This window comes from Typopeltis vanoorti, chromosome 19 (genome assembly GCF_054136105.1).
Source record: "Typopeltis vanoorti isolate ZY-2024b chromosome 19, IOZ_Tvanoo_1.0, whole genome shotgun sequence".
Classification (NCBI taxonomy): Eukaryota; Metazoa; Arthropoda; class Arachnida; order Uropygi; family Thelyphonidae; genus Typopeltis; species Typopeltis vanoorti.
The window spans coordinates 82,889,699-82,916,966 of record NC_143567.1 but is presented as its reverse complement, the minus strand read 5'-3'; the positions used below and the strand labels follow the sequence as shown (position 1 = coordinate 82,916,966).

Sequence of the window (27,268 nt, the reverse complement as noted above, 5' to 3'; positions counted from 1 at the left end):
TCCTTAAAGCAGAAACTAAGGAAGATCTGGAGTGGTTCATTCTATCGGTTAAGTGGGAAAGCAACAAAGTTGGATTTAATTTAAACATCAGCAAAACAAAAGTAATAGCTTCTAACAATTTAGATGAGTTTATAATAGAGGGAGATAAAACAGAGATCACTGAAAGTTATGATTTACTGGGATCCAGAATAAGAAATGATGGTAAATGTGAAGATGAAATTCCAAGGAGGATAGAGGAAAAAAAAGCTATGATAAACCTGACAAAAATTATGAGACATAGAGGTGTGAGTAACGTCATGAAAGTTAGAATTGTCAACACAATGGTATTTCCAGTAGTGATGTATACATGTGAAAGCTGGATTAAGAAGAAAGACTGCAAGTGAATTGATTCATTTGAATTATAAGTGTAGAGGAGACTATTAAGAATCCCATTGACTGTAAGAATAACTAAAAAAGAATTTAGAGAGAATAAAGACAGAATGCTCCTTGGAGTCGATGATCGCTAAATAGAAGTTAATGTACTTTGGACATATTATGCAAGCAGATGAATCATTGGAAAAGGCAATATGTTGAGGAAGATTGAGGGGCATGAGGAGAGGAAAATGCAAAAGAGCTGGTTGGACAACATAAAGGAACATACCAACTTGAATTTACAATTGCTGAAAAGAACAGACAAGGGGGCCAAGTGGACAGCCTTTGTTCACAAGATCTCTAAAAGTCAAAAACAACTGGATGGCACATGACATCTGCATAAATAAAGAACTGAGTTTAATATCCCTCAGTATTATATCAGGTTTAATGTGACTCAGAATAAAATTTTTCCCCTCTTATCTTCAGGATTTACTTTTTAAAAAAATAAAGAAAGAAAGAACTTAATTCTGCACACAGTATGCCATTTTTCTATGTGACTCCAACCCACAAAATATTGTAAAAATCTATACTACATTAGTAATGTTGGTGAACTAGTGATTTTTTGCTTATTTTTATTCATTTTATATATTTTTGGTATTTTTATATTTATTTTTTACATATTCCAAAAATCCTACTCTAGAGACAGAACATGGAACTTTATCAAGCCACTTCAGATGTCCAATAAGCCAGGTGGCATAATCTTGCACTGGGTGATAAAATTCATCATCCACTTTCTTTCTTTTTTTTTTTTTTTTTGAATGTTGCTCCCACCTGCTAAAAGTTATTTGCAAATCTATAGCGAATTTTGTACTGTGGGTGGGCTAAGATTATTTTTTAATCAATTTTATATATTTTTTTGCATTTTTAATTAATTTTGTACATAGTCTGGAAACCCCATTCTAGAGGCCAAACATGGAACTTTATCAACTACTTCAGGTTTCCAATAAGCAAGGAGGTGATTTCACAACAGATGATGAAATTCATCTCCCACCTAAAGACAATCACAAACATCCATGCCCACAGTGGGATTCCAACCCATAGTATGTTGGTTTGGAGAGTGGGTATGCTAACCACTTGGCCAGCCAGGACAGCAAAGACCATTATAAATATTCATTTATAATGGTCTTTTATAAATATTTATAATGGCAAAGACCATTATAAATATTCATTTATAATGGATTATAAATGATCACAGTAGGTTCTGAACCTGCAGCGTGTTGGTTGGAGAGTGGACATGCACACCACTTGGCTAACCAGCTTGCCATTTAAGAGTCATCAGGTATACAGAGCTAAAATTTTTGATTTTGTGCACAAGAAAGCAATTAACAATTTAGTAACTCAAGAATTCATCCATGCACTCTTTCATAAATTGCTTTCCATTTTTTTTCCCTTCCAGACATGGAAAGACAACACAACCAGTCACCATTTCTTCACCGTTCAATTCCAGAAGATTTTCTTCCTCTCCATTCACACCTCTAATGCTGTTTATTGGAATAATCTTCCTTCATGCCTCAAAAAATAAAATAAAATAAAATAAAATAAAATAAAATAAAAAAATAAATAAAAACAAAAACAAAATAAAATAAAACGAATAAAAAAAAATAAAAATACGTAAGTATTTAAGTCTAATTTGCTACCAAGTTCCTTGTTACTCTCTAGTATTCCGCTCAACCATGATACTGTAGAATGAACTGTAGAATGTAGAATCACTGTAGAATGAACAATCTTTCACATCTAGGATCAATATATTTTATATATTTTAAAAAAATATGTTTGCTTTTTTTTGCTTCTTTCAATTTCAGATAGAAATCTAAACCAATACGTTATTGTGATCCCAACTGAAAGAAAATGTCAATAGTACTATACACAGAAATAACACAAGATAGACTAAAATCTCTCACAAGTTCTGATTAAACATGAAGAAGAGAGAAACAACAAAAGACAGGAGTGTTTAAAAATCCCCAAAGAATACTGCCTATCCTGTTATCAGAATCCAAGATAAAATAAAAATCTAAGGAAAGCTATATTTATTTGGTGTGGTATAGTAGTGATAAAATAATGATTTAATGATTTAGCCATTATGAATTGTGAAGCTGAATATATATATCCTCAAAAAAAATTTAATCTTCCCTGCCCAAATGTTTTTTTTTACTTTTTTATTTTTAAAGTGTTATGCTTACCAACTTCACAAAGGAAGCACAGAAAACTCCAAGAAAGTGCCCTGCTTGGAACTTCCTATCCTCACTCTGTTGAAGAATCGACAATACAGGCAAACCTGCTGATTTTACCCTAAAAAGTGCAAAATACGACCATATTCGAGCAATTTCTCCAAAATATGGTACCAAAAGTAAATAACAAAACTATGTATCTATATGTCCAACAATATTAGAGCTGTGGGACATTTCTGGGACAATAATTTTACTGTGTATCTCAGTATCTTATGTAACAGGAGGAGGATGGGGGGGGGGAAGTAATGCCTTTTAACTGTTTACAACTATTTGGTTCTCAGTCACAAAACATGAGCCTAATCTATAATCATTATTTTTATTTTTTAAGCAATTATCTGTTAGAGAAGTGCTGCCTTCTTTCTAACAAGTACAGAAAACAATATTATTTGTCTTCGTTTCACTCACGTTTACTTCAACTCCATATCAGAAGTAAACATAGTCATATAATAAAGAAGCCACTTATACTTACTGATCCCATTACAAGCTTTATATGAATGTCTATAAGGGCAAAAAAATATGATGTTTTTATATTTTTTGTAAAAGAAATTAAATATGATTGTAAACAAATTCATAACAACATTATACACTATATGTCACTGGTATATGTCAACCAAAGCAAAGTAGAAACCTTACCACTATAGACAACAGGACAAAGAATACAAAGATACATAAATTGCATATCAACATAGGATTGAAAGAAGATAAATTGTGGAAAAGACATACTCATGAAAAATATTATAGTAGGATGCAATGTTGTGGATATATATATATATATATATATATATATAATATTTTTCATGAGTGGGTCTTTTCAGACTGCATTTAAGTGAAGTACTTTACAACCATGGAAATACATTATAAGATGGTTTGGAAAACAAAAGACGATGCTATCAATCATAAAAAAAAAAAATTAAATTAAAAAAAATGGTAGATCACTGTTAATGAACAACCAGTCTGTCAATTGCCAAATCACACAGCAGTTTTTTGCAACATCCATATGGAGTCAACAAGGAGGAATAACTGCTGATCATTCTATGAAAAATACTTCAACTGATAGGATAGCATGACAGTGAAACCTGTTCATGATGCCTACTATTAATGTCATGTAGTTTGGTAAGCCATATAAATCAGTTAAAAATTAAAGAACAGCAAACCACTGAGAAGACACTTATTCCATATATGATTACAATACACGGAAAGAATGAAAGTGATGGCATCCATTTGTATTAAATAACAAACAAAAAATTTTAAATTTACAATTACAAATAAAATTTTTCCTAAATGCTAGACATTGTAGCAGGCTGGATTTCACCCATTCATGTGATGGTGTGGTATTTTCACATTGTTTAACTTAGACTCATCATTTGGAGGTACAGAATTCCAAATGCATTGATCTTATCACATTCTGGCTAACTGCTAAAATGTGATAATAGGCTTCACATACATTGATGAAATTCCTTGCAGGAGCACAATAATTCTAATTATTGTGCTACTGACCTCTAATCAATTTCAGAAAAGTATAATAATAATAATTACTATTATGTAAAATAATAATTTGTCTAAAATAGGAGATTCATATTGGTATTTATGGTTTTAGTGATAGTAAGAATAGTATGCTGGAAAGGAGGTGTGCTAGCAGAAAAAAGAGAGAGAATGAGTAGCATGACTGAGGTTGAGGAAATTGCAGAGGAGGAGTTAACAATGGGTAGTGTGCTAGGTGCATGAAAATGTGCAAATTACAATAGTGATAGTTTTGATTCTGCTGATGAATACTGTATAAGAGAAGGCTGCTTGGAGAAAGAAACAGGGATGAACACATCAGTATAAGATAGGAGGACCCAGTTGAAGGAAATGAATAGAAAGATTAACAAGCCTGATAGATGACTGAAGCAATGAAGGCTATGAGGCTAATGTATTGTGTCTATTAATTGTATGTCTTCAGGTTAGTTTGTACACTTTTGGGATGAAAATCTTGGGTGTCTAGGAGAAAAGAACCCTGTGATTTCCATATAAGAGAGGTTAACTAACCTTCGGGTGAAAAAGCCTTTATAAATGTTCTCTGAATTCTAGAAGGATTTGAATCCAAGTTTTTAAACCAAAGGGAACAAAGTGGGAGAGCAAACAGAAAGACAAGAAAGTGAGGTAAGCAAGGAAAAGATAGATAAGAGGATGATAGGTGGATGTGGAACGACATGAAGAATGCCAGCATAAGAGGAATAAAAAAGGGGTATACTGTGAAGAGATTCAAGCTTAGGTTTGCAGAATAAAGCTACAATGGAGACAAGTGAAAATGTGGATGAAAAGACAGAGTTGGTTGGGCAGATAATTATGACTTGAGAGGGAGTATGTATAAAAATAGAAAAAAAAAATTGAGAGTAATGCTGGTTATTTTACAGAAGAGTGTGAGGAGGATAGCGAGTGTGTTGCCAGGTTAGAATATTACAGAATTGAGGAGAAGAGCAATAATGATTGTGAATGAAATGAAATGATAACAAGAATATGTGGGAAGAGAGGTTTGGAATATTTGGACTTTAGAGTGCATTTTATGACAGAAAAGAACTACATATATGAGACGGGTTGCATCTGAAACCAATGAGTCACATTTACAAGAATGCAGGCATCAGGAGACTAAGCTGCTTTCTGAGCAACTGTGAGTATTGAGGCATGAAAACCAGAGTTGTCAAGGGGAAGGAAGCAGCAATGGCCTCGTATGGCTTGGATGATTATATTGTACTTCACAGCTGACTAGGAAAAGCAATAATCAATATTGAACTGGCTACTGGAATTACTGCCAATGCACTGTTTTTTTTTTAGTTTTTTTTTATGTACAAATGCCAGAAGAATCAAGAATGAGAGGAATGAGTCTATAGGCTTAAAGGCCAGTCTATCCAAAGATTACTTCATTAGAGAAGCATGGCTGTTAAAAGATGATGGTCTGATAGGAACAGTGGCTGAATATTTCTTAAGGGAGCACAAGAGAAGTAGAATAGAGAAGTGTTATTAATGACAGCAGAGAGCTATGCACTCTCTCAGGATAGAGAATCAAGAAGGAAATGGCACAAGAGATTTCAGAGCATGCATGAGATATAGGAAAATAGGATAGGATATTTAGAACAGTATTACTAAATGCTAGAAGACAAATGTTTAAGCAAATCAGCTTAACGTGTGCAAAGTAGATGGCCATTATGAAAGACTTCAACTATGGTAATATACTGTAGATTGGACAAACAAAACAACATGGCAACAAGGGAATTTAATTTCTAGAATTCCTGAGGTACAATTATTGTAGACAGCATGAGATGAAGACAAAAAGATTAAGAGTTCGAGACTTGGTTGTAATGTGTGTGGATATGACTGTGACTGAGATGCTAACTGCATTCTAGTTGATGAGTAACCATGCAGCAATTCAAGCAAAAATAAACAACTTGAAAATAAGCTTGATACCATACCATGGATGGAGAACCTGAAGGAAAAGAAATAGAAAAACATATCAGTATATGTGGCTAGTTAAGAAATATTTGTTAATTAACAGCAAAGGCAAATTGTATACCTTGAGTGAGAAAGATAAATAGTTTTGAGTTGAAAAATCAAGCAATAAAGGTTGTTATGGTAAAGATATATAAGGAGAGAGAGAGGTGGACACTACAACTGTGATCCAAGATAATTCCCAAGAAGATGGACAGTAGAAAGAGAAATAATTAGTAGGAGGAGATCAGTAAGCTTGCTAGATGAAGCAGATGGTTAGGTAATCAATGCAGAAAATACTGCAGAGTTACTCATGATCAATGATCTCATATTTCATCCTGATGAAACAGACACTAGCAATGGACAATTTCACTTTCACTCCTTTGGCCAAAGGAAGTGACTGAAAGCACTCAGATGTATTCCGAGTGCTTTCAGTCACTTCCTTTGGCCAAATATCAACAAGGCAGTGGAACAGGATGGGAAAGAGAGAAAGAGACAAGCCTTAAAACTCAAGGAACTATACAAGGAGGAACTTCTCTAGAGTAGGCTTTTACGAACATCCATATCTTACACAGGAGTTAAACCCACAAATTTTGGAATGTATGCGTTAAGAAAATGTTTTAAAAATTGACAGTGTCATTGATTTGGGAATTAAATGAAAGCTTCAAGGAGCAGAAGGAAAGTAAGATAGTGCCACTTAAATAAGGATGGTAGTAAAATGGAAGCATCAAACTATAGACCAGTTTAAATTTCTTCTGTGGTGTTAAGAATTTTGTGAAATTCTTAAATTAGTGAAAAAAATTACAAAACAGACCTCAGTCCTAGCATCATTACTATTCAATCATTGTGTGAATGTTGGTTTCACTGGATTTTTTTAATATATTATTCCCAGAGAGAAAGAGAGAGGTAGAAAGGCCTATAGCAAATAAATGCCATGTATGGGCAGAAGTCAGGAGAAGAGTAACTGTTGATATTCTTCTTAAACTGCTGAAGGTTGAAATTTTTTGGAAATGCTTTCACAAGGGAGGCTTTTCCACAGAATTAAGGTGGATAGAATAAAAGATGACTAGAAGAAGCAGGTTCAGTGAGTATGCAGTTGGACTGTGAAGGGATGTTGAGCTTGAGTTCCTGTAGATCTGGCAGAAATCTGATGTATAATGGATGCTAGTTCTAATGAAGTGACAATGGAAATATCTGAAAAAGAGACAATGGAAATATCTGAAGAGACAATTCAGAAACATCTTCTATGACTAAGTGGCTGAAGAGAATCTGTATGAGAAGTGTCATTAGTAAACAGAAATGCAATTTTCTCAATAGCATCAAGAATTTTTAAGGAGATTTTAAGTATATACCACCCAAAAAATGAGTGCAGTATTCCAAGGTTGGCTGAATTTGGAATTTATAGAGTAAATAACTGGTTAGAAGGGAAGTATCTCGAGTAGAAAAGGATGACAAATTTTTTAAAAGCTGATGATGCTATAGAAGTGATATGATTATGCTAGGAAAGATTGGGAGTAAGAGTCAGTCTGAGAAGTTTAGTCTTGACTGTCGAGTTGAGCATTATCAAGAGTAAGTAAAAAGATCTGAGATTTTCTTTGCCGGCCTGGTTGGCCGAGTGGTTAGTATATCCACTCTCCAGTCAAAAGGCTGCAGGTTCGAATCCTGCTGTAGGCATGGTTTGTGACCGTCTGTGAAAATACTAATGATGATGGTGGTGGTGAGCGGTATATGGTGTTGGTGTAGATGATGATGATGTTATGGTTTGTTGTAGTTCATGGATTGTGGTGAAGACAGAGAGTTGTATAGTAGGTACCCTCCCTCGATGAGTCTTTGGACTCCCTGGAAGGATCACATAATAATAATAATAACAAGCAAAACTGTGTTTGAAAGAAAGTTGACTATGCTGTTTTCACTACAATAAAGAATACTGTGGAGAATTAGTGTTCAGGGCAGTTATTACAAATGATCTTGAAGCTGGAGATGTTCAGGCACTACAAGGTTTATCATATGAGTAGGATAAGTGAAATGTGCTATCATCAGCAAAACTATAGATAGGATTTGTAGTCAATGAGAGTAGGTCATTTATATAAATCAGGAGGGTGAATGAAATGACAGGGCCCCAAGGAGCACTGCCATTAACAGGAAAATCTGAAGAAAGAGCACCATTCACAATTACATGTATGGATCAATCTGAGAGAAAACTGGCAATCAAATTACACAAGAATGAAGGGCAGTCCATATGATGGCAATTTGTTGGGAAGCTCCTTGATGCCAGACCCTATCAAAAGCCTTAGAAATGTTAAGTGCAATGGCACAGGTTTCTCCAAACTTTACCATAGAATGAGTCCAGAGCTTTATTGTTATTATTATTATCCAGGCCTCCATGGAGTCAAAAGACTAATTGTGGGAGGTCGTTTTTAGGAAATACAAAGTCTATCATACCACTCCTTGAACCCATTAACCGTTCCCACTCCAACCACTCTCTCAGGCAATGCATTCCAAGGTTCAACCACACTCCATGCAAAGAAACCACTCCTCACCCCCTTGCGCACAGCCTCCTTTCGTAACTTCCAGGGATAACCCCTTGTCATCGCTCCTTCCCACCATTCCACCAAGTGAAAGAACTCTCCAACGTCTACCCTGTAGCTGCCTCTCAACAGTTTAAAAGTCTCGATCATATCATCTCTCCTTCTTCTATCCACCTAACTCTGCAGTCCACATTACCTCGGCTGATCCGCATAACTCATATTGTACAGTCCTGAAACCATCTTTGTTATCTGCCTCTGTACCCTTTCCACAGTCAATTTATCCCCTTCAAATTCTGGGGACCAAATCTGAAAACAACAGTCTAAGTGTGGTCTGATCAGGGCTTTATACAATGGAATGATAACTCTTTTATCTCTGCAGGTCAGCGTCTTTCTCAGTATTGCAGCAATCCTCTGAGTCACCCTCACCACCTTTGCAATATGCTCCCTGAATTTCGGTTTTCTATCAATCATCAACCCCAGATCTCTTGTCCCCCATACCTCCTCTAATCGAGTATGCATTCTCCCATCGATGAATCTCAAACCTCAAGACTACATTTTGCTGCATTGAACCGACAAACCCGTTTATTTGCCCATCTGCCTAGTTTATTCAAATCCACTTGCAGGGCTGCCACATCTGCACTATTACTGATAACCCTTCCCAACTTCACATCATCTGCAAACAACTGAATGTCCCCTTGCAATCAATTGACAATATCATTGAAATAAAGATTGAGCAATACAGGTCCCAGTACTGAGCCCTGTGGAATCCCACTTGTAACCTTCTGCTTCCTTGATATTGCCCCATCATACACAACTCTCTGATACCTATCAGTCAGTCAATCCTGAATCCATTTGACTAACCCGACATTTAAACCCATGTGCTGCAACTTAAATATCAGCTTATCATGTGGCACCCTGTCAAACGCCTTTGCAAAATCCAAAAAAATTGCAGTATATGCCTTTCCCTCATCAACTGCTCTTGTCACTTTATTATAAAAGATAATCATATTACTAAAGCAAGAGCATCCCTTAACAAATCCATGTTGATTCTCACAGATAACATTACCCTCATCTATATATAGTTCGTCACTAATTTCTCCAAGACTTTAACAACTACTGATGACACACAAACAGGCCTATAATTAGACACCTCCAGTCTGCTCCCACCCTTATGCAGCGGCACTATCTTACCTTCCTTTCATTAGCTGGGTACCTTTCCTTCAGCCAGAATTTTATTGAAACCCAGGTCAACGGAGTGTCAGTTCTTTAGCACATTCTCTCAAAACCCGTGGTGAAATACCATCCAGTCCAACAGCTTTATTGGTATCCAGAGTACTCAGTATTTGGAACACACTCTCACTAAAGAAAGTGCTCATTGAACAACTCCACTATGTCCTCTGCATCAGTCACTCTATTCCCATTTTTATCCTGCAATGTCATTCTTCCACAATCGTTTCTCTGCCTACTGGCCACATAGTTAAAAAATTCCCTAGGATTTTCTTTGGATCTTAGGGCCAATCTCTTCTCATATTCCAGTTTTGCCTTCCTCACCATTCTGGTCACTCTTCTGGCCTGTGTCTTATATTCTTCATGTATCTGTCCTCCACCCCTCTCCTTGTATATCTTCCATAATCTCTTTTTCAACTGCAGTTCCTTTTTGATATCGTTTGTTATCCACTTCACACCAAACTGTGTCTGTTTCCTCACCTGTGGATTACAGCTTACTATTGCTGCTAACAAATATTCTTTCACAATTTCCCAAGCACTAATGATATCCTGGCCTTCCAATTCTGCCCTCCATGGAACTGTCCCTAATTGATACCTAAGACTACTATAATCACCCGAATAATAATTCTAAATACGTTTCCTTTTCTTAATCACCTGTATGTCTGTTCATCTTCCAAGTCAAAACCACATGGTCACTCTCTCCAACTGGTGGGAGAGATGTCATCTCACTTATTATCAGCTCTTCTGATGCTATGACTAAATCCAAAACTCTTGAACTTCTTGTTCCCTCCATCACATGCTGCCGAAGACATTTGTCCCTCAAGAATTCCAGAAATTCTATCCCCTTCTTACTACTTCCATTTCCCTCTTCCCAGCTTATACTGCCGTAGTTAAAATCTCCCATAACAATCATTCTTCTTGCACTTGCCAAGCTTAACTGCCTAAACATCTCCTGGTCCCCACCTTCTGTGTTCCCTGGTTTATAGCAAAACCCCTGTATGTATCTATTCTATCTATCTACTTGTGTGGGTAGGTTTTCTGTAAACTGCAAAAGAAAGGATGCCATTGGGCAGACATGTGATTAGAGTATCTAAAAACATGCACGGTTTTATCATCCAAAGGACATCAGAAATGGCTCAAATATGGATGCTTGCCATATTATTCTACTTGCAAAGAAATTATATTCTTGTTTAATCCTTTATTGAAGTGTAAACAAAGTTTGTACATGAAGTATCTTCACAACTAGACTACTTAGCATATGGAGGCTGATGACATCATCAACAATTGCCTTAGTAGTTAAATATCATAATACAAAGCACACTATTTTTCTAAAGTGTATAATAATATGCATCAAGGGAGAGTCACTACTCTAACTGGTTTCGACCTTTATTCTGGTACATCAGTATTTGGAAGATACCAAGGTTAAATTAAAACAGAAGTCATCATGAAGATAACTCATGCACAAACTTTGCTTGCTTACACTTAGATAAAGGATTACACAACAATATAATTCCTTGGCAATAGAATTTACTTTGTATATTATTTCTGGGAAAACTCCCATGTTACTCCTCTTTATAAACTATTATAATTACAGCTATTTTGCCTGCTTCAGTTTAGGAGTACCCCTGTTTAAATGTCATTGGCTATTTACTCATGGATTCTTAGGGCATTATGAGTGTAGATGTACTAAAACGTATATGTAGCCTAAGGAATAGAAAATTGCACATACCTTTTTCTGGGTGTTGTGGCTTTTCCTCAGTCTGCGATGTCGAAAACTGCAGAGTGTGTGTGGGGGGGGGTAGGCAGTTTCGTAGAATAAGTTAGAAAAACCCGGGTTTTTTTCGTAATATATAGAAACATATACTTTTATATAGGGTGGGGAAAAAGTGAAAGGGTTAATTTTTTTAAAATAGGGAGGGGGAAGGGGAAAGGTGGTTGACGGGTGTGGACCGTTTCGACTATTCGTGGTCGTCATCTGAACACATTGGGAAAGTGGAAGCTATGTCAGGTCGGGTGAGTGCCTCTGCTTTAGAGGTGTTTGTGTTGTCTCCTATTGGTCGGGGTTGTGACCTCAATTTTATGTTGTGAAGCTTCCAAACCTCGGAGATTATGTAGGGCCTGTGTACGTTGATAGAGTTCGCGTCACACTTTATAGCTATTGTTTCCGATATTCTGAGCATTGTTTCATTGTCTTGTCTGTCTATTATGATGGCCTTGTCTATCTGCGGGGTGTGTTTTTGTTCAAGGGCGTGAACAGCTATTTCCGTTTTTCCTGTGTTTTGTATACGATTTTTCTTTTTGATGTTGCGTTTTTTAGTGTTTAAATGTTCTGGAATAGGGATGTTACAGTCACGGAAGTGTTCTTGTAGTCTTGCCCATAAAGACCTGATGGTGGAACCTGTGTAGGTGATGTCACAGTCTTTTTGGCAGGGAAATTTATAGACTACATTGTGCTGTTCAAATATTTCTATTTGTGTGTGAGGTTTGGTGGATTTTAGGAGGTTTGCCAGTTTTTGGCTTGTGGTGAATACCAGTGTGGTGAATAACATACTGACTACAAACTGGTATTCACCACAAGCCAAAAACTGGCAAACCTCCTAAAATCCACCAAACCTCACACACAAAAAGAAATATTTGAACAGCACAATGTAGTCTATAAATTTCCCTGCCAAAAAGACTGTGACATCACCTACACAGGTTCCACCATCAGGTCTTTATGGGCAAGACTACAAGAACACTTCCGTGACTGTAACATCCCTATTCCAGAACATTTAAACACTAAAAAACGCAACATCAAAAAGAAAAATCGTATACAAAACACAGGAAAAACGGAAATAGCTGTTCACGCCCTTGAACAAAAACACACCCCGCAGATAGACAAGGCCATCATAATAGACAGACAAGACAATGAAACAATGCTCAGAATATCGGAAACAATAGCTATAAAGTGTGACGCGAACTCTATCAACGTACACAGGCCCTACATAATCTCCGAGGTTTGGAAGCTTCACAACATAAAATTGAGGTCACAACCCCGACCAATAGGAGACAACACAAACACCTCTAAAGCAGAGGCACTCACCCGACCTGACATAGCTTCCACTTTCCCAATGTGTTCAGATGACGACCACGAATAGTCGAAACGGTCCACACCCGTCAACCACCTTTCCCCTTCCCCCTCCCTATTTTAAAAAAATTAACCCTTTCACTTTTTCCCCACCCTATATAAAAGTATATGTTTCTATATATTACGAAAAAAACCCGGGTTTTTCTAACTTATTCTACTAAACTGCCTACCCCCCCCCACACACACAAACACTCTGCAGTTTTCGACATCGCAGACTGAGGAAAAGCCACAACACCCAGAAAAAGGTATGTGCAATTTTCTATTCCTTAGGCTACATATACTTTTTAGTACATCTACACTCATAATGCCCTAAGAATCCATGAGTAAATAGCCAATGACATTTAAACAGGGGTACTCCTAAACTGAAGCAGGCAAAATAGCTGTAATTATAATAAGAATTTACTTTGTTTTTAAAAAAACAAACAAAGTAAATAGAATTTACTTTGTTTTTTTACTTGTTTAGAATTTACTTTCTAAACGAGTAAAAAAACTTTTGTCATATTATTCATTATCATAAAAAAAACATTTCATACAACAATTTAATAAAAGAAAAAGAAGTAATCAGTGTAGTCCTACATCTTCTTCTTCAAGTGTCATCCCCTAGAGTTGGCAACTATGTCACAGAACTTCTTTCTTTCTTTTGCTGCTCTGGAACATTTATGGTAATTCAAGCCAGTCCAATCCTTAATGTCTGCAAACCACATTCTCCTGGGTCTACCTCTCTCTCTTTTTCCATCCAGGTTTCCCTTTTAATATTAATTTCTGAATGCCTTCTGTCTAGTTAGATGTCCAAAATATTTAAGTTTTTGTTCTTTAATTATTTTCATTAATTTCCATGATATTTTCAACATTCTTCCAATAGTCCACATTTCGAAAGCTTCCAATTTTTTCTCTGCTTCTTTATTTAAGAGTCCATGTTTCACTGTTATAGAGAAGACTTGATCAGATATAGCATTTTATTAATCTTTTTCTTGTGTCTATGTTAATGTCTCTGGATGTTAGAATAGTTTTCATATCAATAAAGGCTTTTCTTGCTATCTCTATTCTTGTTTTTATTTCTTTAAGGGAATTTCCTCCATCTGTAAACATTTGTCCGAAATATATAAAAGACTGAACCTGTTCATTTTTCTTTTTGTTAACAGTTATGTTTAATTTCTTATTTATTAGTTCTTTTGATATAATCATGCACTTTGTTTTCTTTAGGTTAATAATTAATCCCATGCCTAAGATTCTATTGTAATTTCTGTGACTAAGTTTTGAAGATACAGGACAGCCATGCCGGGAGTCGTGGCTGTCTCCTGTAATCCTGCTGCTAGGAGGCTTAGGCTAGTGGATGGTTTGAGAGCTGGAGTTCGGTTTCCCAATGTTCCTATGTCGATCGGTTGTCCGCACTAGGCATGGCATCAATATGGTGACTTCGAGGGAGCTCAGAGCCACCAGGTTGTCTAATGCGAAGCAAATCGACCCAGGGCAGAAATGCAGCAGGCAAAAGCTTCCGCGTCGTGCAGTAGTGGGATCTCGTCTATGAATAGGTGTTAAGGAAATAGCCAGGACAACATAACCAAACCCAGTTCCTTTTGGGTAGGGCAATAGTGAATGCTAGAAGATGTCAAAATCTTGCAGGATGATTTGGATAGAATGGAGTTCTGGGCTAAGGAGAATGGATGTCAATTTAATGTGACAAAATGTAAGGTTATGCATTTTGGGGTCAAAAGATTAGCAGCAGTATACCACATTGGTGGAACTGTACTCCAGGAGATTGATGAGGCCAGGGACTTGGGAGTGTTGGTGGATAGGGAGACGAAGTTTAGGGGACACATTGCAAAAGTGGCTAAATCAGCTCATCAAATCACTTGGTTGTTGAAAAATACTTTGACGAGCAGAGACAAGCAAGTTATTGTTCTTCTGTACCATGCCTTGATAAGACCTCATCTTGACTACTGTGCCCAGATTTGGTCACCTAGGTTTCTTCTTGATGGAGAGCAGGTGGAGAGGACCCAGAGGAGAGTGACCAAGATGATAGCAGGTCTATGGAATGAACCTTATGAGAACAGGTTGAAGATTTGTGGGTTGCAGAAATTGGTTGATAGGCAGAAGAGGGGAGATATGATTGAGACATTCAAATTGCTGAAGGGTTTCTATAGGATTAATTCAGAGGATATTTTTGAGAACAGGACTGGTGGTGGGAGAACTAGGGGACATCTATGGAAGCTGGGCAAGAGTGTTAGAGCTGGGTTCTTTATTTTTAGAGTGGTAAATGAGTGGAATAAGCTGCCAGAGTCTGTTGTGGGTGCTATGACAGTGAATGAGTTCAAGGCAAGGTATGATAGATACTGTGAGAATGCCAAATAGTTGTGTGGACATGTTGTTTAGGGCCTCCCTCGATGAGTCTAAGGACTCCCTGGAGTCGCCCGCAATAATAATAATAATAATAAGATCATCTTCAGATTCAGCTATAAGGACTGTGCCATCTGCATACCTGAAGTTGTTGAAGTTCCTACCCCCGACTCCTACACCCTTCAATTCTGAAATATCTCTAAAAACTTGCTCACTATATACAGGGTGTTCGGGATAAATTTGACAGTTTCGTAAGGAAAAAGAAAATCTTCTTTGTATCTATTAAATTTAATGAATTGACAAAAAAACATTACAGGCAGAGTTAATTACAATACTATCAACAAGATTTACTCAAAATAACCACCATTAGCATCGATCACAGCTTCAATTCTGCTTCGGAACCTCGAACAAGCTGATGCTACAGTCTCCCTGGGAAGGGCCGCAAAAACTGTTTTAATTTTATCCATTAACTGGGCTTTTGTATTACTGGAAGTGCGATTGGTGTCTTTTTCAACTGTGCCCCATACAAAATAATCCATGGGGTTAAGGTCTGGGGAGTTTGGAGGCCAAACATTTGGACTGGTGAAGTCGTAGAAATTTTCAGACAACCATTTTTGACTTTTCCCAGAGGTGTGGCAAGGGGCCGAATCCTGCTGCCATACATACGGCCTACCATTGGCTACCCTTGTTATCTAGGGCTTGACTACAGTTAGCAACTCCACGAACAAAGCCCGAATTCCAATGCCAGGGTTCTTCAACACCTGTTCCTGCAGATTTGCGAGGAATTCTGCTGTACGAACGCAATCAGATCGTCTGCTAGGGATCTTTCTTCTTGCTACATCCTCGTAGTCACCATTGCAAGTCTCTAGTTCATGCCTGATTGTTTTTACTGTATTCAGGGAGCATTGGGCAGCAGTCGTAATATCCTTATTTTGATGGCGGGCACGAATCATCATGATACAAGTTATTCTCTTCCATGATTCAGGTGGGTTCCAGCTATCCATCCTTTCTGACATCTTGTATATGAATGAAGAAGGGTCCAAACTTTTAAATGAAGAGAAGTGTGTGTTAATACATGTAACTTACGGAAAAATATAATTAATTATAAATATGTCAAATTTATCCCGAACACCCTGTATATTATACAGTAAGGGTGATAAGACACATCCATGTCTTACTCCTTTTTTGATTTCAAAGTAGTCAGAATATGTATTTTTAAATCTTATTGAGGCCATTTGATTCCAGTATATATTTGTAATTATACGTAGTTCTTTTCATTTTAACCCATTATTCTGTAGGATATGTATTAATCTCTTGTGAATCTATTGATCACAAGAAATTAATACATTTGATTAATACTTTATTGATATGCATCAGGACTAGAAAAAAAGTTATATTTCTGGTTTGTAGTTTATAAAATTTGGCTGATAGACAGAACCATCTAAGTTAAGATGTTTTATAGAATTGATGAAGAAAAAATATTTCAATAATACATGATGAGGCGAGAGCACAATGGATCAATCTTGGAAGAGTGCATGCATGTGTGTGTGTGTGTGTGTGGTTAACAAAAGTTTAGAAGGACTAAGTTGTTTTGCTAGCAGAACGGTGAATGTGTGGAATAGATTGCCAGAACACAGTTGAGAGTGCTTAACAGTGAATGAGTTTTAAGGAGAGGGATGATAGGTATTATGTGAATGATGGTTAGTGTGGCCTTCAGGCAATGAATCTTCAGACTCCATGGAGATGCCCATATAATAATGCCATATAATAAAAATGCCAGAAACAACAAACAAGATAGAAAATCTTTACCTGCCTCTTGCTGTACTTTTATTTCTTTTTGTGATAGTGTTTCTCCCCCCCCCCAATACTTGGGATTTTTTTTTTAAATTTACTTGTGAAACTTACAAAACTTGAATTTACTATGAAGTTCTGCACGTAACAGTTTGCAGAACTGTTATGTGAAAAAAATGCGAATACGTATCCTTGATTCCATGACATCTGAACCTTTTACATAGATATGTTAACTTAACAATATTTTTCTGCAGTATGAAATTTTTACAGCATTACTACACAACTTCATCTGTGAAAGGATTTATTTACATTAGAAAGGAAAACCAATAACCGTGTTTTGTTTTTAAACTAGACAATTAGGAGATAATATTTAGTTCTTGGTATACAAAAAGACAGAAAAAGAACACACTGGAAAATACAAGTAATATCATCTTATTAAAAACTCAGTTGCTATCAAAAGCTTAATGCATCATAACTGCGCTTTCTTTTCAATGAAAATGTTTTTATTATTATTATTATTATTACTACACAGTCAACTTCATGGAGTCCATAGGCTCATCAGTGGAGGCCCTAAACATTATGTCATATACTATCCAACATTTGCAAACATCTATCATACTTTGCTTGGAACTCATTCATAGTCATGGTACCCACAACTGATAACTTATTCCACTCATTCACCACTCTCCAAGAAAAAATCTCTCATACCCTTGCTTAATTCCACAGATAACCCCCAGTTCTCCCACTACCAGACCAGTTCTAAGAAATTTCCTCTATATATCTGTCCTCTAAAAACATTTCAATGATTTGGCATGTCTCAATCATATCACCACTTTTCTGCCTGTCAACCAATTTCTGTAACCCACAAATCTTCAACCTATTATAAGGTGCATTCCATGCCATCATCTTGGTCACTTGCTTCTTGATCTTTTCTACTTCCACCTTATCTCCAAGAAACTCAAGTGATAGGATCTGTGACAATAGTCAAGATGGGACCTTATTAAGGCCTTATAAAGAGGTATAATAACCTGCTTATCTCTACTCATCAGGGTGTTCTGTAAATAAATAAACTGATAAGCTGTTTTAGCCACTTTTGCAGCCCACTAAACCTCAATTGCTCATCTACCAACAAACCCCTGGCTTCAATTTCCTGGAGTATGTTTCCTTCAATATGGTACACAATTAGTAATCTTTTCACTCAAAAATGCACCACCTTACCACATTAACTTTGCCACATTAAAATGACATACATTCTCCTTAGCCAATAATGCCAGTTTCTTTAAATCATTCTGCTAAATTTTAGCATTATCTTTACTGACTATTGCTCCACCTGATTTTGCATAATCAGCAAACAACTGAATATGTTTTCTCAGATCATTTCTATATCAATAATGTACAAATTAAATAGTAGTGGCCTAAGTACAGAGTCTTGTGGCATGCCATTAGTTACCTTCTACTGGACTCTACTCGTGAATAAATTAGGTATATCATCTCTCCATAAAGCCACCCCCCTTATCCTCACTACGAACTTCATATCCATCCCTATTTTCAGTCAGACTTTTATGCAGTATTCTGTCAAAAGCCTTTGCAAAGTTCAGCAGTATCACAATATAGCCATTACTTTTATCTCACTCTGTTGTCAATGCATTATAAAAGGTAAGACTCTGAGGAATGATCTACCCTTTACAAAACTGATGTTCCCTCCCACCCCCCATATAATATCCCCTTCCCGAATTTTTCACTTACCCGACTTCTTCAATATCTGAGACCACCAATCCTGAGATGCTGATCAGATGATAATTTGCTACCTCAGTCTTGAAGCCTCCTTAATGCCATCCATCATCCATCTATTTGCTGGACATTATCAGATGCCATATAGTCACTTGGATGCTTGGTGATGTGCCACACCAGTCCTCGCCAGGTGGTCCTGTTGTAGGATTTTCTGGAGACTTTAACTCTGAAGATCAGTCACTCCAGCATTACGTGGGAGATGAATTTCATTGCCTGGTGTGAGACCACTGCCCCACTTATTGGAGGCCTGAAATGGCTTGAAAACGTTTCATGTTTGATCTCTAGACCAGGGTTTACGGACTATGTAAAAATAAATAAAAAAGTACAAAAAATATATATAAAATTTATAAAAATGGGAAGGAAAAAAATCCATAGCCCATCCATGGTACAAATGTGTTAAAGGTTTACTAATAAGCTTCTGTGGATGGGAACGACATAAAAAATAAAAATCTATCTCATTGACGGTCAACCCCCTTCCTGCTTTCCCAGGAACTTTACCTTCTAATGCAGTTTTAAAAATACCTCCTTACATTCTTTCAATATATCCCAAGTATTTAAACTTTCTTCTGTCAATATCCTTAAGGATCTTAAAGTTCTATCGATCCTTTCTAGCACCAGTCTGTTTGTCTGCCTTTCAGTATATGATTGCCGGCGAAGGTTGGTCGATTGGTAGAGCCTCTGCTACTAATGGCTCAGTTAAGTATGTTTGAGCGCGGTTAGTAGTTGGAAGGGGACCAATCGTTCGATGCTGTCGGCACACTCTCCCTCGATGAGTCTTTCGACTCCCTGGAGGTGTCAAAATAATAATAATAATAATAATAATAATAATAATAATAATAATAATAATAATAATATCTTCAACAGCCTTCTTTAACACTACATCTCAAAAACAGCTATTCTTTTCCTATCAGACTTCCTTGGGTTTCAAATCTCACATCCATAATCCTCAACTTTGTTCCTGTGGAGATAGATCATCCTTCCAGATTTTAGGCAAGTCTTTGACCGTTGTTTTTGCCATTCCTAATCTTCCGAAGAGCAATTCTTCACATTAATAATGGATCCCAAGTACTCAAACTTGGTGAATTCCTCAATTCTTTCTCCATTAAGGTACACTTGTTTCTCAGGAGCTTCCTTGTCTGTATTTCCTTTGAGAACCATAAGCTTTGTCTTGCTAGGAATGAGCTGAAGTCCTCTGTTCTTACTGATCTCATTAACTTCATCAAGAATTTGTCCTATTTCTTCCTTGTCATTACAGAGGAGTACTACATAATTGACATACCTCAGATTATCAATTAATCTACTACCACTTATCCTAATTCCTGTCTTCAATCTATGAAATACTTGTATCCCTCCATCCCCTGTTGCCTTACTGCTGTTAAGTTGTTTAACAGCTCTTTCAATCTTATGCCTAAGTAGAGAAGGTGCCAAATTGAAATTTTAATTTTCTGTATCCTCTCCTGTACAGGTCCTCACAGTATCCTTTCCATCTGTTTTTGATTTCCAGTTCTTCTGTTAGTACTGCTCCATTCCTGTGTTTGATGGCATTCAATTTGGGCTTAAACCTTTGCTTTAAGTCACAAACTAAATGAAACATGCTTTTATAATTTTGCCTCCTCATCTGGAACTCTATCTCTTTGTATTTATTAATATAAAAATTTTCCTTGTCCAGTCTGATGGCTCTTCTGACTTCTCTATGTGCTCTCTTATATTCTTCAGTCCCTGTATCTCTTTGTTTCTCAAATCACCTTCTTTTGATTAAATCCCATGCTGAATCTGGACAAATCTACTTCTTGGCTATATCCAGTATTATAACCTTCACTCCTTCCCTAAGCATTTCAGGTGAGCTCTCCTCACTAGTCTCCAAAAGATCATCCAACAGAGTTGATGTTTCTTCTGTGAACCCAGTATGAATTACTCTGACATCCAGTCTAGTGGAACATGCCTGACTTGGAGGGTTTTGGAGTCTAAGTCTTATTTTGGCTCTTGCTAGCTTATGGTCTGTACGATAGTCTGCTATAGGATATGTATGCATATTACAGATGCTTGTCTTCAACCACTGGAGCCAGAATGTAATCAGTCTGGTGCCTTGGTCTATCAATGTTAGATGTCCAAATCTGTCGTGGGTGTTTCTGGAAACAGGTATTAGCAATAAATAATGACTCCTTTATGTAATAGAACTATTTTCTCCTCTTTCCATCCTCTTGTGTCCAACTCATATCTGAGACTTAAATTAAACAGTGTGCTCAAAGGCACTGCCAATTACCTAGAACCTTTTTGTAATACTCAAGCTGATATGATTTAATCCCATAGCTGTATTCACATCAGGGTTCTGTAATATTCTATGTAGCTCCAGCTCATTTATCTCTATTTCCACATCAACCCTTGTCTCATTTTTGTTACTGTAATATCTCCACCTGTATGATATACCATTGCAAAGTGATCACTTAGTAATTCAACTATGTTATTTGTTCCATTACCTCCCTACCATCAGCATTCATCAAAATTATTCTTCCATAACAAATCCATTCAAGTGCAAACCATCTACTTTGTGTAAGTCCTTTCATCCATCAAATTCACTTCACACATTTATAAACTCCACATCATTCCTACTGCATAACCTTTAGAACAAAGTATTACCAACTTTTTATAACAGGTGTTCTGGGGAAGATAGTAAGCTTTACTCTTGAAAACTTGCATGCCCTCTTCCTTCCTGCATTCTCCTACAGAATGCAAGGAGAAGTTGGATCCATTGTCCTATGTTGAAGTTTACCAGCATCCTGCTCATGTAGCCTTTCTTACTTTGAAAAAACATTAAGATGCACAGTCATTTTTTAAATGTAAATCCAACAAATCATATATGGCTGTATACCCATCATGCATTATTACTACAGTGCATTGGCTAAGAGTTAAATAATCTGTATATTTAACCCACCTCTAGAGACCAAACACAGAACTTTCAAGACACTTCAAGCCTGCAATAAGCATGGTGGTGGTTGGTTTCAAATCGGGTGATGAAATTCATCTCCCATCTAAGGACACCAAATTATAATTATATCCCCCCCCCCCCTCACTGGTCTTACCACATTTTATGTAAAAAACTATACCCACTTTAAAAACTTAATTGAAAATCTTACCTTAAATAATACAAACATATTGGTCACCTTTGACATCATCTCATTATTTACCAATATTCCCCTAAATGACACCTTAACCCTGTTAAAAAATGTTTTTCCTTCTGATATCTTAGAGTTCTTTTCCTCTGCCATCAATTCTGGTTATTTTTCTTGGAAGAACAAAATCTACAAACAGATAGAGGGAACTGACATGGGTTCCCCCCCCCCACACCACCACCACCAATTTTTACATGGAAATTTTGAAAAACGAGCCATCGACTCTTCCCCTCTAAAGCCTTCTATCTGGATAAGATATATAGATAATGTGTGCTCTATTTGGTCTCATGGTCCAGACACATTAGACTCCTTCCTCAGTCACCTCAATAGCCTACATCCAAGAATCCAGTTTATGATGGAAAAGGAAAATAATAGTTTACCCTTCCTAGACACCTTAATGACATGCCTTCCTAATGGTAACCTTTCTTTCTCTGTATATAGGAAACCTACTCACATAGGCAGATACATTCATAAACTCTCCCACTACCATCCCTCTCAACAATATGGTATTATTAAAACTCTAACCAATAGAGCCCACAATCTTTGTTTCAGTGAAACCGCCCTTTCAACCGAACTCAAACACATACAGAATACCTTCCTTTCCAATGGCTACAGTGATTACAGAATTAAAAAAATAATCAATTCCTTCCGCATTCCCTGACCATCTCTTCAGAAGGACTTCAGAAATGCTACCACCATATCTTACATCCATGGCACATCAGAAAAAATAGAAAGGTCGTTAAAAAAGTACAACTTCCATACAGCTTTTAAGCCCCACCGAAAACTTACTACCCTTATCCGTTCCACCAAAGATCAGCTCCCTCCTCTCTCTCTCTCTCTCAGTGCCTGGAGTATATAGAGTACCTTGTTCCTGTAAGCAGGCTTACTTTGGACAGACAGGCAGATCAGCAACCAACCGGTTAGAAGAACACAAGTCATACATCTGAAATCACGATTATGATCAATATGGCCTTGCAGACCATGTTTTGAATACAACCCACAGGATCTCCTGGAAAAAAAAAACCACCATGCTCCACCATATAAATTCAAAAAAGAAAGACTGATTTTTGAATCTGCATCTGCATTCAGGAATCAAACTAATTTAAACAAATACAGTTGCATAAAACTTCCCAAAATTTGGGAAACATTAATTATCAGAGATTCCTCTTTACACCTAGGCCACCTGCAAATGACCATAGAGGACACACTACCTAGATAGGACTTTAGTTTCATGCACTTGTTTTACTTATCGTTGTATTGTATTTGTGTGTGTTGTTACAAAAAGTTATTTGTAGTCTCTGTGACTGAGATGAAATATTGGAAGGATTAAAATTAGTTTTAATCCTTTCTCAGTGCTGATAATATTCCATTAAACCTCATCATGAATTCTTTGTAATGTTCTTACACTTTCAGCAGTGTGATAACTAAACTTCAAGTGTCTGTCTACCATCACTCCCAGATCTCTCTCTCTTCCACCTCCTTCAAAATTTTCCCATTAATTGTATACTCTGCATCTGAACTGTCCTTACCAAATTCCAAGACCTTGCAGTTTGCAACGTTAAACAGACAGTTCTACTCATTTGCCTACTCACATAGTCTATTAAGAAGATCCTCCTGCAAGGCCACATCTGCTCTACTTCTCATAGTTTTTCCCAACTTTGCATCATCGGCAAAGATGGGCTGTTGAGCCAGTCCCAATATCATTAACTTAATGATATTGGGACCGGATATTAATAAACAATAATGGCCTCAGAACAGATTTATTAGTCCAATGATTTTGGATAATTTATTAATCTTGTTAGAAACTTCATTGTACTTTAATTTAAATTTCAGAAAGTGATTCCATTAAATATTCCACATTACTTTTAATTTTAATATATATTTTTATTATATATTGAAGTCTAACAGCATGTAGCATGCTCAGTACCTGTAATGTCACACTGATTATATCATGTGCATTATTGTTATATTTGAATCAAAACATACTCAATTGTTTACTTGACTTATTGTAATCTATCACTACAAAGATGATGGTGGCCCTAATATCAGACTGCAAATTTAGCAAGCATATAAATTATACAACTTGCATAAATAAACTGTTATGCAAGTTGTATCGATTTGACCAGAACAGTTTGGAATTTTTTGCAACGAGTTCTTGACCCAATAACTTGTGAGGAACTTTTAGATTTCCACAAAGTTTCTAACTATATTCTTCAAATTTTACCTCACTAACTTAATAAAAGGTGAGATATTTGTAAGTAAACTTCATGAGAACTGAATGAGCAAAGGGAATAGATTTATATAAGTCACCAATATGAAGAATTTCTGTTGGATATCTTCCTTGATCGATATTACATATGACAGTTATTCGTTCAGTAAAATTAAAAAATGACATTTTGTGAAATAATGAAAAAAAAATTAATACAGTTTTTGGAATCAGTCTGCAGAAATTACTATAAAACAGGTAAACCTTTTTAATTAAGATGATAAAACCATAGTAGGACTGCTACATTCTCTAAATTCATACTAGTGTAGAACTGATCACTTCTAGAAAAGCTATTAATAATCATTGCATTTTTCTGTAATGATTATTAACAGCTCTTCTAAAACAATAAATTAATGAAATATTAATACTTTCCTAAATATTAATATAGTGTTCTGAGTAGTTAATTCAGTAAAAGTCCAAGATTCAAATCACACCAACAATTGAAACATAACTTTTTTTCGGCAGAGTGACAATGGATAAATGATGAAAGAGAAACTTGAAGTGTATTATTATTACTGAAAATAAGAGCCAACAGGCTTCATTTCAGCAAAGTTAAATTATTCAAAATTAAGTGGATATTGAATACAACGTAATGTGGTATTCAATATCAGTACAAGAACAGTAATACATCTCCCAGGAGCTGTGTTTTACATTATGAGAAAATACTAAGAACAGTGATCAGAACTTGCTCCACCTTTACTGCGAGTTGCCCTAGAATTGCACTGCCAGGTGTCGGCTTATGCTTGGACTCGCCGAACTTTATATAGTTTTCTATATTCGGCATGAAACTCTTAGATTAAATTTTCTATCCTTTGAGTTTCTTATTAGGCTAAGAAATAATGTGGTAGTCAATATCCACTTAATCTTGAATGTATTATTATTACTATAATACTACTACCAGACTTCCATAGCATCAAAATATACCATTGGAAATCTTCTTTATTAAGTAAATCCATGTCAAACTATGATATATACACAGAATACAAATGCACTGATGTGAACAGAAATATTTCCTGAGAACAGTATAAGTTTGTTAAGGGAGTTTTGTTTCAGATAGATGCTTATCCAATGATTTTTTATTTTTAAAATTTTGAAAAGCCATTTGATAGAACAGTATGTGGCACACCATTGTTGAAAATGATGGAGATGAGATGGATAATCAGTTGGTAGACTGGATACAGGAATGACTGAATGCTAGAAATTAATGAGTTGTATAAGGGGAGGATGGGAATGCCTTGGAAGAGAAAAGTGACAGCACCATACCAAAATTTATATATATATATATATTTCTCTCCATTCCATCTGCTACAGATGAGTTGGACCTCCTCCTAATGAGGAGTCATGGCAAAATAATGCAGCCGGCACAGCACTCCTCTGCTGCATCCCTATTGGAGGTATTCATGACTGTAGTCCGTGTGTGTTCACAGGGCCGGTTTACCTGCTTGCGGGATGAAAAACCTCAGCTAAACTGGGGGAAAACCCTACTGCCCACATCAAAGACCAACTAACTTGGCTATGGCTGAGGAAGATTCTTGAGCTCCTCACGTCTCCGACGAGAATCAAACCTAGGACACTCCTTCCCAGGCATATGGTATAGAAGCGCAAAGCCACTATGCTAACCGCACGGGGACACACACACACACATATTAGAATTATTATTCAGGCCTCCATGGAGTCAAAAGACTCATCATGGGAGGTGCTTTCTAAGAAACACAAAGTCTATCATACCACTCCTTAAACTCATTGACAGTTCTTGCTCTTACCACTCTATCAGGCAATGCATTCCATGGTTCAACCACCCACCATACAAAGAAACCACTCCTCACCCTCTCTCTCACAGTTTCCTTTCGTAACTTCCAGGGATGGCCCCTTGTCATGACTTCTTTCCGCTGTTCAACCAAGCGAAAGAACTCCCCAGTGTCAACCCTGTAACCACCTCTCAACCGTTTAAAAGTCTCAATCACATCACCTCTCCTTCTTCTATCCACCAAACTATGCAGTCCACATTCCCACAGCTGATCTTCATAACCTTACATTATACAGTCCTGACACCATCTTTGTTATCTGCCTTTGTACTCTTTCCACAGTTAATTTATCCCCTTCAAATCCTGGGAACCAGATCTGAGAACAATAGTCTAAGTGTGGTCTGATCAGAGTCTTATACAATGGAATGATAACCCTTGTATCTCTGCAGATCAGTGTCCTTCTCATTATTGCAGCAATCCTCTGTGTTACCTTCACTACCTTTGCAATATGTCCCCTAAATTCCAGGTTTCTATCAATCATCAACCCCAGATCTCGTCTCCCCTACTTCCTCCAGTTTAACTCCTCCCATAGAGTATGCAGCATCCCATCGATGTGTCCCAAACCTCAAGACCTTAAATTTTGCTGCATTAAATTGACACCCCATTCATTTGCTCATCTGTCTAGCTTATTCAAATCCTCTTGCAGGACTACTACATCTGCATTATTACTAATAACTCTTCCCAGCTTCACATAATCTGCAATAACTGAATATCTGCCTGCAATCCATGGACAATGTTATTGATATAAAGGGTAAACAACATAGGTCCCAGTACTGAGCCCTATGGAACCCCACTTGTAACCTTCTGCCTCTTTGATATTATTCCACCATACACAACTCTCTGATACCTATCAGACAGCCAATCCTGAATCCAATTGACCAATCTGACATCCAGACCTATGTGCTGCAACTTAAATATCAGCTTGTGGCACCCTGTCAAATGCCTTTGCTAAGTCTAGGAAAATGGCAGTATATGCCTTTCCCTCATCTAATGCTCTTGTAACTTTATTATAAAAGGCCAGCATATTGCTAAAACAAGAGTGCCCCTTCATAAATCCATGTTGACTCTCACTTATAACATTAAACTAATCTGCCCAATGCTGTATACGGTCCCTCACTACTT

The 27,268-nt window shown here is 36.8% G+C and overlaps 1 protein-coding gene and 1 non-coding gene across 2 annotated transcripts in view; one reads left to right on the top strand and one right to left on the bottom strand.

Moving 5' to 3' along the window:
- Window positions 1–27,268, bottom strand: part of LOC150096303 (calcium/calmodulin-dependent protein kinase type II alpha chain-like) — a 736,535-nt gene that overhangs the window by 544,115 nt on the left and 165,152 nt on the right. The window lies entirely within an intron of this gene.
- On the top strand, window positions 14,264–14,563 carry LOC150096304 (signal recognition particle RNA). The gene has a single exon (XR_016549995.1).